The sequence below is a fragment of the Callospermophilus lateralis genome, unplaced genomic scaffold (assembly GCF_048772815.1).
Source record: "Callospermophilus lateralis isolate mCalLat2 unplaced genomic scaffold, mCalLat2.hap1 Scaffold_63, whole genome shotgun sequence".
Classification (NCBI taxonomy): domain Eukaryota; kingdom Metazoa; phylum Chordata; class Mammalia; order Rodentia; family Sciuridae; genus Callospermophilus; species Callospermophilus lateralis.
Window position 1 is genome coordinate 16,421,133 of NW_027514713.1, and position 13,371 is coordinate 16,434,503.

General features: G+C 45.7%; 1 pseudogene; it reads right to left on the reverse strand.

Moving 5' to 3' along the window:
- LOC143637778 (teneurin-4-like) overlaps positions 1-12,571 on the reverse strand; it is a 373,204-nt pseudogene extending 360,633 nt beyond the window's left edge.
- Positions 12,572-13,371: the final 800 nt, after the last annotated feature.

Consider the following 13,371-nt stretch of genomic DNA (forward strand, 5'->3'; position numbering starts at 1 on the left):
TGGGACTGATCTGGGCTCAAATCTCAGCTCTACTATTTACTAGTTGTACCCCCTTCAACAAGTCACCCAACTACCCACCATCTCTGAATTTCAGCATCCTTGGCTATAAAATGAAGAAAAGGTATGAATTCCTGGGCTGTTGTCTGGCTCCCAAACCAGAACAGTAGTCAAATGTGGGGCTTCAACCCCTAGGACAGCTGATGTGGCCAAGCTTCCTGCTCTAGAATATGGTGTTCCCTTGACAATGGGTAGGGTTGCTGCAGTACTCTGATCATTTTGGATCTTAGTGATAGATTTTATTACATATTTTTTTAAAAATCAAGTCTCATGGGTACCGGGCCAGGGAGGGCAGAGGATAAATGGAGTGAAATAGGTAATGAGCTCCTTTCTCCTTGTGCTTTGGAGATGCTTACCTAATCTATGACTCTGAATATGCAATTTGGCTTCCTAATTAGGTTAACTAATAATTTCCCTTTTGACACCAGGCTGCTTGATAATTTGGGGGGTTAACTGTGATTCTCTCTCACTGTTTCTTTTCTAAGTAAGTATCTCAGTTTGCTTCTGGGATTAATGCAGAGAGGAGCACATTTTCACTATTCCACAGACTCACAATGCCTCTTCATGCCTCCAAACCTTGGCTCATGCAGTGGCCTCTCCTGGGAATTCCTCTTGGGACCCCTTATGCTCATTGAGACCCACCAAGCCTTCAGACCCACGTGCATAACAGGAATGGAGTGAAGGAATGAGCCTTTGCGCCCTCAGGGCAAAATAAATGGCTCCTGTACTGTCATCCCACAGCTCTTTAAACAATTAACATTAATAGCTAGCAGGAATTAAGGATCGACACAGACCAGACGCTCTGCCAGCGTTGAATAGGCTCAAAGCAACACCTCAAGGAAGGAAGACAGCATGCAGCTTTGTATTTTTTAATTATTGTGATAAAATATGGACAAAGCTTAGCCACTTTTAAGTGCATAATTCAGTAGCATTCGTGTATTTACACTGTTGTGCAATCACTGACACTATTTATCTCCAGAACTTTCTCATTCTCTTCAAACTGGAACTCTGTGCCCACTAAATAATCACTCCTAATTACTCTTCCTTCCAGCCCCTGGTAACCACTAGAATATTGTTTTTGTAAATGAGGAAACTGAGGCTCAGAGAGGTTAAGTGATTTGCTCAAGGTCTCGTTGCTAGAACCTGGCACAACCAGGATTTGAGGTCACTGGACTGTACACTGGTGTTCCTTCCAATCTGTGACACCTTGATCATAGAAAAGAGTCACAGTCTTGCTATTGTGAATTGTGCTGCTATGAACATGGATGTAGCAGTGTCCCTATAGTGTGCTCTTTTTAGGTCTTTAGGGAATAGACCGAGTAGGGGAATAGCTGGGTCAAATGGTGGTTCCATTCCGAGCTTTCCAAGAAATCTCCATACTGCTTTCCAAATTGGCCGCACCAATTTGCAGTCCCACCAGCAATGTACAAGTGAACCCTTTTCCCCACATCCTCTCCAGCACTTGTTGTTTGACTTCATAATGGCTGCCAATCTTACTGGAGTGAGATGGTATCTTAGGGTGGTTTTGATTTGCATTTCTCTGACTGCTAGAGATGGTGAGCATTTTTTCATGTACTTGTTGATTGATTGTAGGTCCTCCTCTGAGAAGTGTCTGTTCAGGTCATTGGCCCATTTGTTGATTGGGTTATTTGTTATCTTATTGTCTAATTTTTTTAGTTCTTTGTATATTCTGGATATTAGGGCTCTGTCTGAAGTGTGAGGAGTAAAGATTTGTTCCCAGGATGTAGGCTCCCTATTTACCTCTCTTATTGTTTCTTTTGCTGAGAAAAAAACTTTTTAGTTTGAGTAAGTCCCATTTGTTGATTCTAGTTATTAACTCTTGTGCTATGGGTGTCCTATTGAGGAATTTGGAGCCCGACCCCACAGTATGTAGATCATAGCCAACTTTTTCTTCTATCAGACGCCATGTCTCTGATTTGATATCAAGTTCCTTGATCCACTTTGAGTTAACTTTTGTGCATGGCGAGAGAAAGGGATTCAGTTTCATTTTGTTGCATATGGATTTCCAGTTTTCCCAGCACCATTTGTTGAAGATGCTATCCTTCCTCCATTGCATGCTTTTAGCCCCTTTATCAAATATAAGATAGTTGTAATTTTGTGGATTGGTTTCTGTGTCCTCTATTCTGTACCATTGGTCCACCCGCCTGTTTTGGTACCAATACCATGCTGTTTTTGTTACTATTGCTCTGTAGTATAGTTTGAAGTCTGGTATAGCTATACCGCCTGATTCACACTTCCTGCTTAGCATTGTTTTTGCTATTCTGGGTCTTTTATTTTTCCATATGAATTTCATGATTGCTTTCTCTATTTCTACAAGAAATGCCATTGGGATTTTGATTGGCATTGCATTAAACCTATAGAGAACTTTTGGTAATATCACCATTTTGATGATGTTAGTTCTAGACTGTGGAACCAACCTAGATGCCCTTCAATAGACGAATGGATAAAAAAAAATGTGGCATTTATACACAATGGAGTATTACTCTGCATTAAAAAATTACAAAATCATAGAATTTACAGGGAAATGGATGGCATTAGAGCAGATTATGCTAAGTGAAGCTAGCCAATCCCTTAAAAACAAATGCCAAATGTCTTCTTTGATATAAGGAGAGTAACTAAGAACAGAGTAGGGACGAAGAGCATGAGAAGAAGATTAACATTAAACAGGGATGAGAGGTGGGAGGGAAAGGGAGAGAGAAGGGAAATTGCACGGAAATGGAAGGAGACCCTCAGGGGTATACAAAATTACATACAAGAGGAAGTGAGGGGAAAGGGGGAAAAATATAAGGGGGAGAAATGAATTACAGTAGAGCGGGTAGAGAGAGAAAAGGGGAGCGGAGGGGGGAAGGGGGGATAGTAGAGGATAGGAAAGGCAGCAGAATACAACAGACACTAGTATGGCAATATGTAAATCAATGGATGTGCAACTGATGTGATTCTGCAACCTGTATACAGGGTAAAAATGGCAGTTCATATCCCACTTGAATCAAAGTGTGAAATATGATATATCAAGAACTATGTAATGTTTTGAACAACCAACAATAAATTTTTTTTAAAGAGTGAGAGAGAGTGAGGAAAGAGGGAGAGAGAGAGAGAATTTTAATATTTATTTTTTAGTATTTGGTGGACACAACATCTTTGTCTGTATGTGGTGCTGAGGATTGAACCTGGGCCGCACGCATGCCAGGGGAGCGCGCTACCACTTGAGCCACATCCCCAGCCCCAATAAAAATTAATTAAAAAAAAAAAAAGAAAAGAGTCACAGGTGGTTGTACTTCCAGCCATTCCCCTTTTCAGCTGGTTTCTATATTCAAAATCATGCCTGGCATGCCAGAGGAGCTCAGCACAATTATGAAACAAATTACAGAATGAATCCACAAAAGAAACACTGTCATCCTGACCCTGTGGCTGGGAATAAACTTTGAACTACAGCCTGTGCCTTCTAAAAAACATTGGTTGAATGCTGACTGTGTGCCTGACATGTGGCTCCTCCTCACTGCCCCTAGCCTGCAGTTCCACAGGGCAGGAGGGGCCTGAGGACTAGCTCTGCCTGATGGCCCTGAGGAGGAAGATTTGTGTTTACATTACCCAGTCAATTTTGTATTTATTTTAGATATTAAGTAGTGACATAAAAGCTGCTGACATTAACCTTCAGGGGCAGAAATTGGTTTTAATGGACCCCATAAAAGTTATTATCGATGGTGGTTGTAGGCTGTATCATTGTGACCTCAGCAAAAGCCTGTGCCGCTGTCAATACTGTTGACAGTTAGGATTGACTAATGCAAGGCCGGGTGTGGAGGCAGAGTCGATGCTACTGTGGCTGGAGGTTGCTGGGACATGCTTTGCATTTCACATTTATATATCAAGGATCTCTGAGGACTTGGTTGCACATCTTTGGTGGCCTCAGTTGAGAGTCAAAAACCTCTCATTGATTCAAATTGAGACAAGTAAAGGACTCAGAATACAGGATCGGAGAGATTGGAGCTCAAATCCAAGCTTTGCCAACACGCTAACTTGCTGGTCGTCATTTCAGTTGACGTTTTCAACCTGTTTCCCCTTGTAGCAAAAGGGGAATTATCTGCATTATCAAGAGGATGAAAGGCAACTGAACACGTGCGGCTGAAGGCCCTCCACAGAGATTGTGGCTTCCCTTGATTCCTGAGCAGTGGCCACCCTGTGAGGTGTTGCCTAACATGTTCAAGCAGAATTGGGCCCTGTTCTGATGGTGAGACCCAAGTCGGATGGAGAGAAGGAGAGAATGGGTGGAGAAAGAAGAGAGGAAGGGTGGTGGGAAAGGATGGAGAGTTCTGCAAGAACTGAAACTGTCCTGATAGGGCCTGGCTCTATCTCAACAAGGCATGCATACTGCGCACACCTTCGTCTCTCTGTGCCTCTGCCTCCTCAGCGGAACAAGAACATGGTGAACCTGACCAGTGAATAAAGATGAGCCACTTTTATGACTGCTGTCATTATTTAGATCTGACTGTAATAAAGCCCTAATGTCACTTCCCAATTGAGGCAAGTGGAGAGCACATGGGCACCATGGGAGTGTGTGGGTCTGAGAGGTCCAGGCCTGAGACAGAAGCAGGGCCAGGAGCCCTTTGTTAGATTCTACTCCTCTTCCTTTGCCTGCCCATTCATCCTCTAGTGTTGTTGAGCTTAGAGTTCTGTAGCCAGGGTGGAAAAGGACAATTGGAGAGCAAAGTGTCCTGGAGAGCAGGCAGCCATCTCCTTGTCTCCACTATCAAAGGCTGAAACTCTTCAGGCTCATTGGATATGTCATTATCACCCAACAGAGGCTTAATTCAGCTGTAATTCAGCTCTGAGGGAATATACAATAATGTGGGCGGTGCGTGCCTCACTCTGTCATGACTTTATGGGAAATGATCATTTGTCATCATGGCAGGAAGCCTTCAAAAGAACAGACAACTTGAGTATTTTGCCACTGAGAGAATTCACTAGAATAACTAGGGCTAAAGGAGTCAAAGTTTTAGAGTCACACAGGCCTGAATCCATTCCCATCTTGCTAGCTATGTGACCGATGAGATTTCTTAGGCTCTTTGGGATGTAGTTTCCTTTTTCTGTGCAATGGGAATAATAAAATCGACTTCAGAGTGTTGTAGGTGGAGCAAATGAGACCATACAGCTAATGTGTTTAGTGCCGTGCTTGGGTTCTGATCATCAGCCACAACTATTAATGCTAATGCTAATAGTAATGGAATAATAACCAATGTTACTGTTTCTTCATCTTGTACACATATATTTAAGTATTTAAGTACTTAAATCAGAATCCTAGATCTAGAAGGGCTTGCAGATCACTTGGTTCAATTGCTACCAAAAGCTATCTATTAAAACACTGATCCCATCAGATGCTCTGAGAATAAAGATTCTGAGGTCAACAATCTGGGGAATGCTGCATATATCCCTCTGTTAATTTATCCACTAATTGGCATACTACCATCTTAAAGGCTCTGAGAAGTCCTGGAATAGACCTACTGGTTTAACCAAGTGGTTCCTCATTGCTTGACTATGGAATATTTCTCCCTCCCAACCTAAAAACTATCAATATTTTCAGAACACAGAAGTTACTGATTTAAGCTGGGCATGGTGGCACATGCCTGTCATCCCAGTGGCTCAGGAGGTTGAGGCAGGAATTCAATTCCCAGTACCAAGAAAAAAGAAAATATTTATTTCATTTAACCATTCTACATATTAGAAAACTGAGGTCCAGAGAAAGGATGGAACTCACCCAGTGCCACATCTCAGGCCAGTCATTGAACTGAGACTTCCTGTCCCCTATATAGGACCCATTTTCTCTGTACAGGCCTTGTTCTGTCCTTCAATTTGGTGCTCTGGTTCAGTGCACAGTGGGGTGGGCAGAGGCAGGGCCACTGGCTCAGTCCAGGCCTTGGTGGGAAGGTAGCGAAAGGGTGTGGGTGGTTCCCTGCTGTAGTGGAGAAGCTCCTCAGGGACTAAGGTCACTGGCACTCCACAGGGTTGGTTGGGGGCCAGGGAAAGAGGCATTGCCAAGGTGATATCCATGATCTGCCTCTCTCTTGTCCCAGAAGCACATAGGCCACCTGAGAAATATCTGAGTTCTCAGGCATGGGTGGTTGAATGGACATTTGGAACTCTGCTGCATCTAGCTCTTTAAGAGGATGAAGTTTCTATCTGACCCTGACCTGTCACTTGCCAGATCCTAATCTGGATTTGGTATCACACAGCTCAGGTAGAGACTCTTTTTCAGACTAACTGGTCTAGGCCATCATCTATGACCCAGGGCTTACCCTGACCTAGCAATTCCTAGGCTCCTGCATTTGCAGCTGGGAGCCTGTAGGGTGAAATGGCCTCTGGCTGGCTCTTGCTGCTCTAATGCAGACTGCTCCCGCTCTGGGGGTTCTGGTGTGGAAGCACCTGCAGACCCTCTCTGTGGACTTCCCAGAAACAAAACCCTCCTCAGCCAGTGGGGCTGTCTCTGGGCTCTTCCACTCTCCTCAGATTTCACAGCCAGACCCCAACAACAGGACTTGCCTCAGTGCTGACCCGGCCAGGCAAAACTGCCCAGGGGCTGGAGGAGCATAATATGAGGGAAAAAAAGTACATGTATAAAGGCATAAATTGGCATAAATATACTTTATACACAAAGATATGAAAAATTGTGCTCTATATGTGTAATAAGAATTGTAATGCATTCTGCTGTTGTGCATTTAAAAAAAATCAATAAAAAATATGCAGCAGAAGGGGAGATTCCCTGAGTGCTAGGCTCCATGCAGGACTAGAGTGGACCAGAGCCCCTTGGAGATGTGCCAGCAAGGGCCCAAGAGGAAGACGAAGAATTCTGAAACTGACTCCTTTCTTTCCACCATAAGGAGGAGGTGGGTAACTAGCTGTCCTATTTTTCTCTCATAGCATTTCAGGGCTTTGAGAAAAGGAGCTTCAGAGATGAAAGTGGAATAAGGATTCAGGAGGCAGCACTTCATGGGGTCACAAAGAAGCTGGGGCAAAATCTCAAATTTTTACTTTTACTTTTTTTTTGGTACAGGGATTAGACCCAAGGACACTCTACCACTGAACTACACCCACAAGCCCTTTTAATTTTTTTTTTTTTTTTACTTTGAGACAGGGTCTTGTTAAGTTGCTCAGCCTGGCCTCAAATTTGAGATTCTTCTGCCTAAGTCTTTGGAGTTGCTGGGATGATAGCAGTTTTAAAGCATATGTTATTATAGATTGAAGATCCCTAATCTAAAAATCTAAAATGCTTTGAAATCCAACTTTTGAGCATAATGCCAGATTTTTGAAACATTTCCAATTTCAGATTTTTTGATTAGAAATGCTCCACCTGCAAAGTCTATGCAAATACTCCCAAATCTTAAAAACTCCAATTTTATGTCCCTGAGCCCTTCAGATAAGGGATACTCAGCCTGAATGACTGTAGTCACCACGTGCCAGAGATCATATAAACTTATTTCTAACTGAAACTCTGTAGCCTTTGACCAACATTTCCCTAAACCTCAAGATTCAAGTTAGCCCCAAATGCCAGTTTTTGTTTGTAAACCATTCTTTGATCAACATAAGATACTGGAGATGCTCAGGATTCAGAGATAATGTGAGCAGGATTCAGTCTAGGCACTGTTGATGGAATATAGGAAAAGCCTTGGGGGATGGGTTCTCACTATCTGATGTCCCTTGGCTGCTCACATGTAGGCACCTTGTAAACAATAACCCAACCTCTTGGGTTCCTCCCTAATCCAGATGGAAAGGGCAGCAACCCAACCTCTGACATGTTACTGATGAATGGATATTTCAGTGTCTGTGGAAGAGGCTCTGACTTTTGACCACTGAGAGCAAAGCAATTTCACCAACTTCACCAGAGTCCCAAGTGATGGAACAGAAAATCAATATTGTAATTACAGCCTTAGCCAGCAACCCAAACACCCGACACAGGCCAAGCAAGCCACTCACCGGTTCCTGTGTTCTCATGCTCTGTGTCGGTGAGTGTGAGGTTAGAGTTGGCTCGGCTGGACAGGCAGGAGCTGCGCCCTGACCGGGTGCTCCGGCCCCAAAGCTGCACAGGGTGTTCAGGGGACAGCACAGTGTCGGCTTCCATGTCAGCATCAGAACTGGCCCCCATGGAGTAACCACATTGGGGGAGGCCGATGTCTGTTCGGTAGAGGGTCCCATGAGGGGGTGTCACTTCCCCCAGTCCCAGCTCTCGCAGGGTGAAATTGGTGCCTGTGAGAAAACACAGGTGATCTTGGTTAGTGCATGGAGGATAGTCCTCCCACCTGCAGCCCCTTGTCTGAGCTCACCATGGCATTCTCTGCCCAGGCCTTGGTTTGAGGAATTTCCTGTGCCTATAGGGCTTCTTCTGCCCCTTCTCCACCCGGCCAAAGTCTCTGTAACTAAAGCCCAATTCAAATGGCACCTCCTCTGTGAAGTTTTCCTCAATACCACACCTGTGCCGACTGCCCTGCTTCTTCCACCCAGCCCCTGTCAGAGTTCTTGCCCAGTCTGTGGCATGGCGGAGCTTTTAAGACAGAGCTGTCTGCCACTTCTGCTGGAGAGGGCCTCAACAATGGCAGGCAATATGCTTACTCCTAAATTCTTGTGTCTAGAACAAAGTCCAGTGTTCAGAAGGGACTCAATACATGAACATTAAATTGCATTGAGAGCTTCAGTCTGCCCCTTCCAGGTGGGACTTGTCAGCAAGTCCAGAACAGGATAAAAGCCTATGCAATGAGACTTTAGTAGTCTCCTTGGAAACAGAAGTTCCTTTCTGGCTGGTAGGGAGAGCCCAGAGTACTAGAGTGGAGAAGGTCCTGCCTGTCCAAGGAAAGTTGCCTTGAATAAGGAAACAGGCTACCCCTGCTTCTACCTCACCAGGTGGGGTTGCAATGGGGAATCAGCAGAGATGGGTCCCTTGAGGGTCCAAAAAGGCCTGAAAGTGCCTGAAACTGAGACTGGAGAAGATGTGGATGAGGGTTATTTACCCAGGTGTTAGGACCTGAGTGACAAAAGGGATGCTGCCTTCATGGGAAACACAGCCACCTTCATTGCTCTTGAATGTTACTTCACAGTCTACTATGCCCAGAAGTATTTTGTGAGTAAAAAAGAGGGAGTATATAATGACTTGAAGGGCCATATGCCAATTAAAGTGATGATCTGGAGACACCGACTTATATCAGATGGCACCAACTCAAAGCTGGCCTTTACTGAAATGCAACAGTGAGTAGGGTATGGCCCCTGAAATGAAAGAGCTCAGTCAAGTGGGGAGAGGCAAGCAGATACGTGGTTGAGGGGTGAAGGCCAAGGTGGGGGAGAATATGGGGGCTCTGGGATACAGGAAGTAAGACAGTTGGGTGGGGAGCTCAGGGGAGAGGTCTGAGGATGAGGGTGAATGCAAGGAGCAGAGCTGGAAGACAGCAGAGGCAGACGCCCAAGCATTAAAGGTCGCATCCTGCAACCAGGGAGGACTGAACATAGTAAGCCTGCAAAGGCAAGTGGAAGTCACTGCCAGAAAGGTGGGGGGGGGGACCAGCAGAGGCCTTCTAAGCCTGTGCCCCTTGTCATCTGTGTCTAATACCTATCATGCCTGCTGCAGAGGAGGAGCTCAGGAAAAGTTGGCTAAATAAACACATAAACAAGCACTCCCTGACAGTACTTTTGAATGTGGATAAGGGGAGAATGGAGGTGGGAGGAGAGAACTGGTATACTGCTGTGAAAGAGCTCTTGGGTAAGCTGTGGTAGTGGGAGGTGCATGCTGGGCCTGTCCCCCAGGTGCTTCAAGCTGATAGCCTTGATTTGAACAAAGTCATGAATGCTTCCATAATGGTGGGTAAATTCTGTAACTGCTGCCCAAGCCCCCAATGCCTTTTTACATACCTGGTGCCTCAGAGCCTCTGCTCTAGCTATTCCAGATCCTTCCCTATAACCCCTCCTCTCAATATCCCTATGATCAGTTACTAAATAAATGGTTAACATTAGCAGGCCCTGCACAGCAGGGGCTCCTGGGCTGTGCTCAGTGGCCGAGCAGACATTCTGATTGGCGGGGGTCTGGGCCAACCAGATGTTACACATTTTGAATATCACCCCTGGGCAGCATACTACAATCTGCCCTCCTATTTTTCTCTCCTTCGAAGAAAATGAAAACTCCAAATTGGAGCCTATATCCCTCAGTCAGCTTCCCACCCTCTCTGCATATCGCACTCCCCTAGCTATCCTTTGATCCATACACCCCACTTCTGTCCTGCCCTCACCCTATGTCTGTACTCTGCTGGGCTGGTCTTCTCAAGAGAGGCCATTCACATGTTACAAAAAATGACTTCTCTGTTAAGTGAAAAATCAAATTTATTTGCCATAAACAGCCTGGGTTGCGTTGATTTCCATATGGCTTACCCTGCAAACCCTTTTAAGCAGCCAGAATTGGCATTAATACCAGTGAGCTGAAACATCTTGGGACTAGAGGAAAAGCAAGGTAAGAGTCAAGTCTAAAAGCTCAGGAATCCTGTTGAATACACGGTCTCCTCTCATTTGTGAATTTGAAGGTTTATTTCATGACATATGAGAAGTCACATATGAGAAGTCCTCGTGCTCTGTTTTGCTTTGTGACATTTTAGCATCTTTGCTTGAGGAGCAGGACATGGGTTGACATCCCACACCAACCCAACATCTAGCTGTGCAGTCTTGTGATGGAGATCACCTGGGCTTCAGTGTTTTTGTCTTTAAAATGGGTGATAATCTATGACCCTCTACCTTCAAAGGAGTTTTGAGGATCCAGGATGGTAATTAGTGAACCACTCTGCACATGCCTGTGCATGAGATGAGAATGTACAGGCTGATCCTTACAGATGAGAGGTGCATCTAAGCTAAGGGCTCACTGAGCTTTCTCAAGCAGGACACAGCTGACTTTGAGATATTTTATCTCTTCCTCTCACTGAGACCCAGAGATGGCAATTTAATAGCAGTCAGCATTTATGAAGCATCTGTTCACACCAGGCTCTGGTATCAAGTGCATTATGTATGATCCTCACCAATCCTCACAACCACCTGGCTATTAGGTACTATTATCCCGTGGCACAGGTGAAGAAGCTAAGGGTCAGAACAATGGCAAAGTCAGAATTTGAATCTAGATCCATCTGATGCCAAAGCATGAGCTTTAAGCCATAAGGGAAGAGCTAAGAGCTTTTTCAAGGCTGAGAGATGGCCTTACTAGCAAGGCAGCTTTGATGTGGATTTAGGCCTGAGGGAGGGAATAGAAATGAGAAAGTCATAAGTGGCTCTGTGTGTGTATGACCTCTGTCATCTTACCTCTGTGATCTTGGGCAAATGATTCAGGGGTTGTTGAAAGAATCAAATGATATTGTGAAAACATATGTAAATTACACAGAATAGTGCTTAACTGACCCTGTCTTTGGAGGGGAGAAGGATAGGGTAGAATCAGGGTGGGTAGCATGAACTGTGAGGGAATGGTTGTCACGTACCAGGCCTCAGAGAGGGCTTGAGGCTCTGCAAGCAGAAAAACAGGACTGCCCAAGGCACCAGAGTGGGAAATAACTACCACTGCAGCCTGGGAATGGTTGAGCAGGGTGGGACCATAAGTGGTGGCTGTGGAGAGGCAGGGGACAGAAAGTCTAAGAAGACAGAAACTGAGCAGAGAGGGCCCTCCAATGCCAGGTTAGGAGCTCAGCCTCCACGTCATCCCTGGCTCACTCTAGTGTAGTGCTGAGAAAGGCCCAAGGGAAGCCTTTCTGTCTTGAAGGATTAACCAAAACCATCTCCTCTGAGCAAAGGGGATGGTTTTGGTTAATCCTTCAAGACAGATGATAATCACCAGAAATGGGAAGTGGTAGAGGGAATGGAGAAGACAGATGGATTTGAAAGGTGTTCTGGGATAGGATGAACAGGCTGGTGATTACTGCATGTAGAAAGTGAAGGAGAAGGAGTCAGGTATCAGGAGATCCTCCAAATCACCAAGTTTTCTGTACTTACTAAGTGTTACCATGCTTATCACTAAAAAGTGTCATCCCACCGAGTCCTCACAATAATTCCTTGCAGTAGGGCAACAGTTCATTCCATCGATCACTACCTAACACCTAAAGCTTAGAGAAGGGTCTGATACAGAAGCCCAGCTCCTAGCCACATTACTATGCCAGGGACTGAGTAAGAATTTAAATAAGCTAAGAATGAACTACAGGACAGGGACTGGGTTTGACCTGTCCAAGCTCCCTCTTGGCACACCTGTGCACCCACCTGCGCCTGGCCCACCCTCACCTGTGCGGCAGAACTCCTCAGCCTCCTGCGGCACCATGTCCTTGACGCGGCCACTGTAGGCAAGGCGGGCGTCCTGGTCATAGGCCTTCAGGGTCTCACTGGAGCTGTAGGATTTCTGCGGGGCTTTGCCCTCCTCACTGTCCGCAGAAGAGCTGGTGTAGCGGCGCTCTGCATCGCGGTGCCGGGTCAGTGAGCGGTAAGGCTTCCTCTCCTTCACGTCCATGGCTTCTGGCTCTCGCTCCTCCACATCCACCAACTGGGTTCTTGCTGCACTCAGGACTGGGTGGTCTGGAGTGGGGGGAACCATAAGAAGCTTGTGAGTTCTGATCTTCAGGAGGTAAAGACAATGCCAGAATTGTCACCTGGCATGGTGACAATGCTCTGGACTACCCTGCCCCTGGATTGGTGGTCACCCTGAAGTGGGTGAAGAGCCTCAGGCTGGAGAAGCCTCTGTTGTCTGGTTGGTGGCAGAGGGCACTGGCACCCAGGGCCTCCAGTTGTGAGTCCTGTCTCTTTCTGCTACTTGGTCTGTTCATGCTCCAGCCTTTCCTCCAGTGCTGGGTATTAGGGGAGCTGACAACAAAGATCAGAGGGCCCTGGCATTTGGTAATGCTTCTAGGCTGGAACTGGACCCTGTTCCCATCATATCCCAGCTTCGACAGGGGAGGACCCAGAACTCTTAAAGGCTCCTGAAGAATGAATAAATGCATGCACTGGGAAGAACATTTTGCATATATTATCTTAATAAATCATCATATGCCCCCAGATGTCATTAGTGTCTCCAACATGTTTGGAAAGAAGTCAAGCTGTAAGCAAACAACCCATAGTCACCCTCACCCAGTAGTTATGTGATTGTTTGCTTCTTGCCTGTCTCCTCCACTAGTAGGCAAGCTCCCTGAGGCACGTGCCTCACCTGTTTTGCTTACTGCTTATTCACAGCACCTAGAGCTAGGGCTGGGGCACAGTAGGCACTTAGAATATCTGTTTGACCAATGCTCATGTGTCAGGTGAGGAAACTGAGCT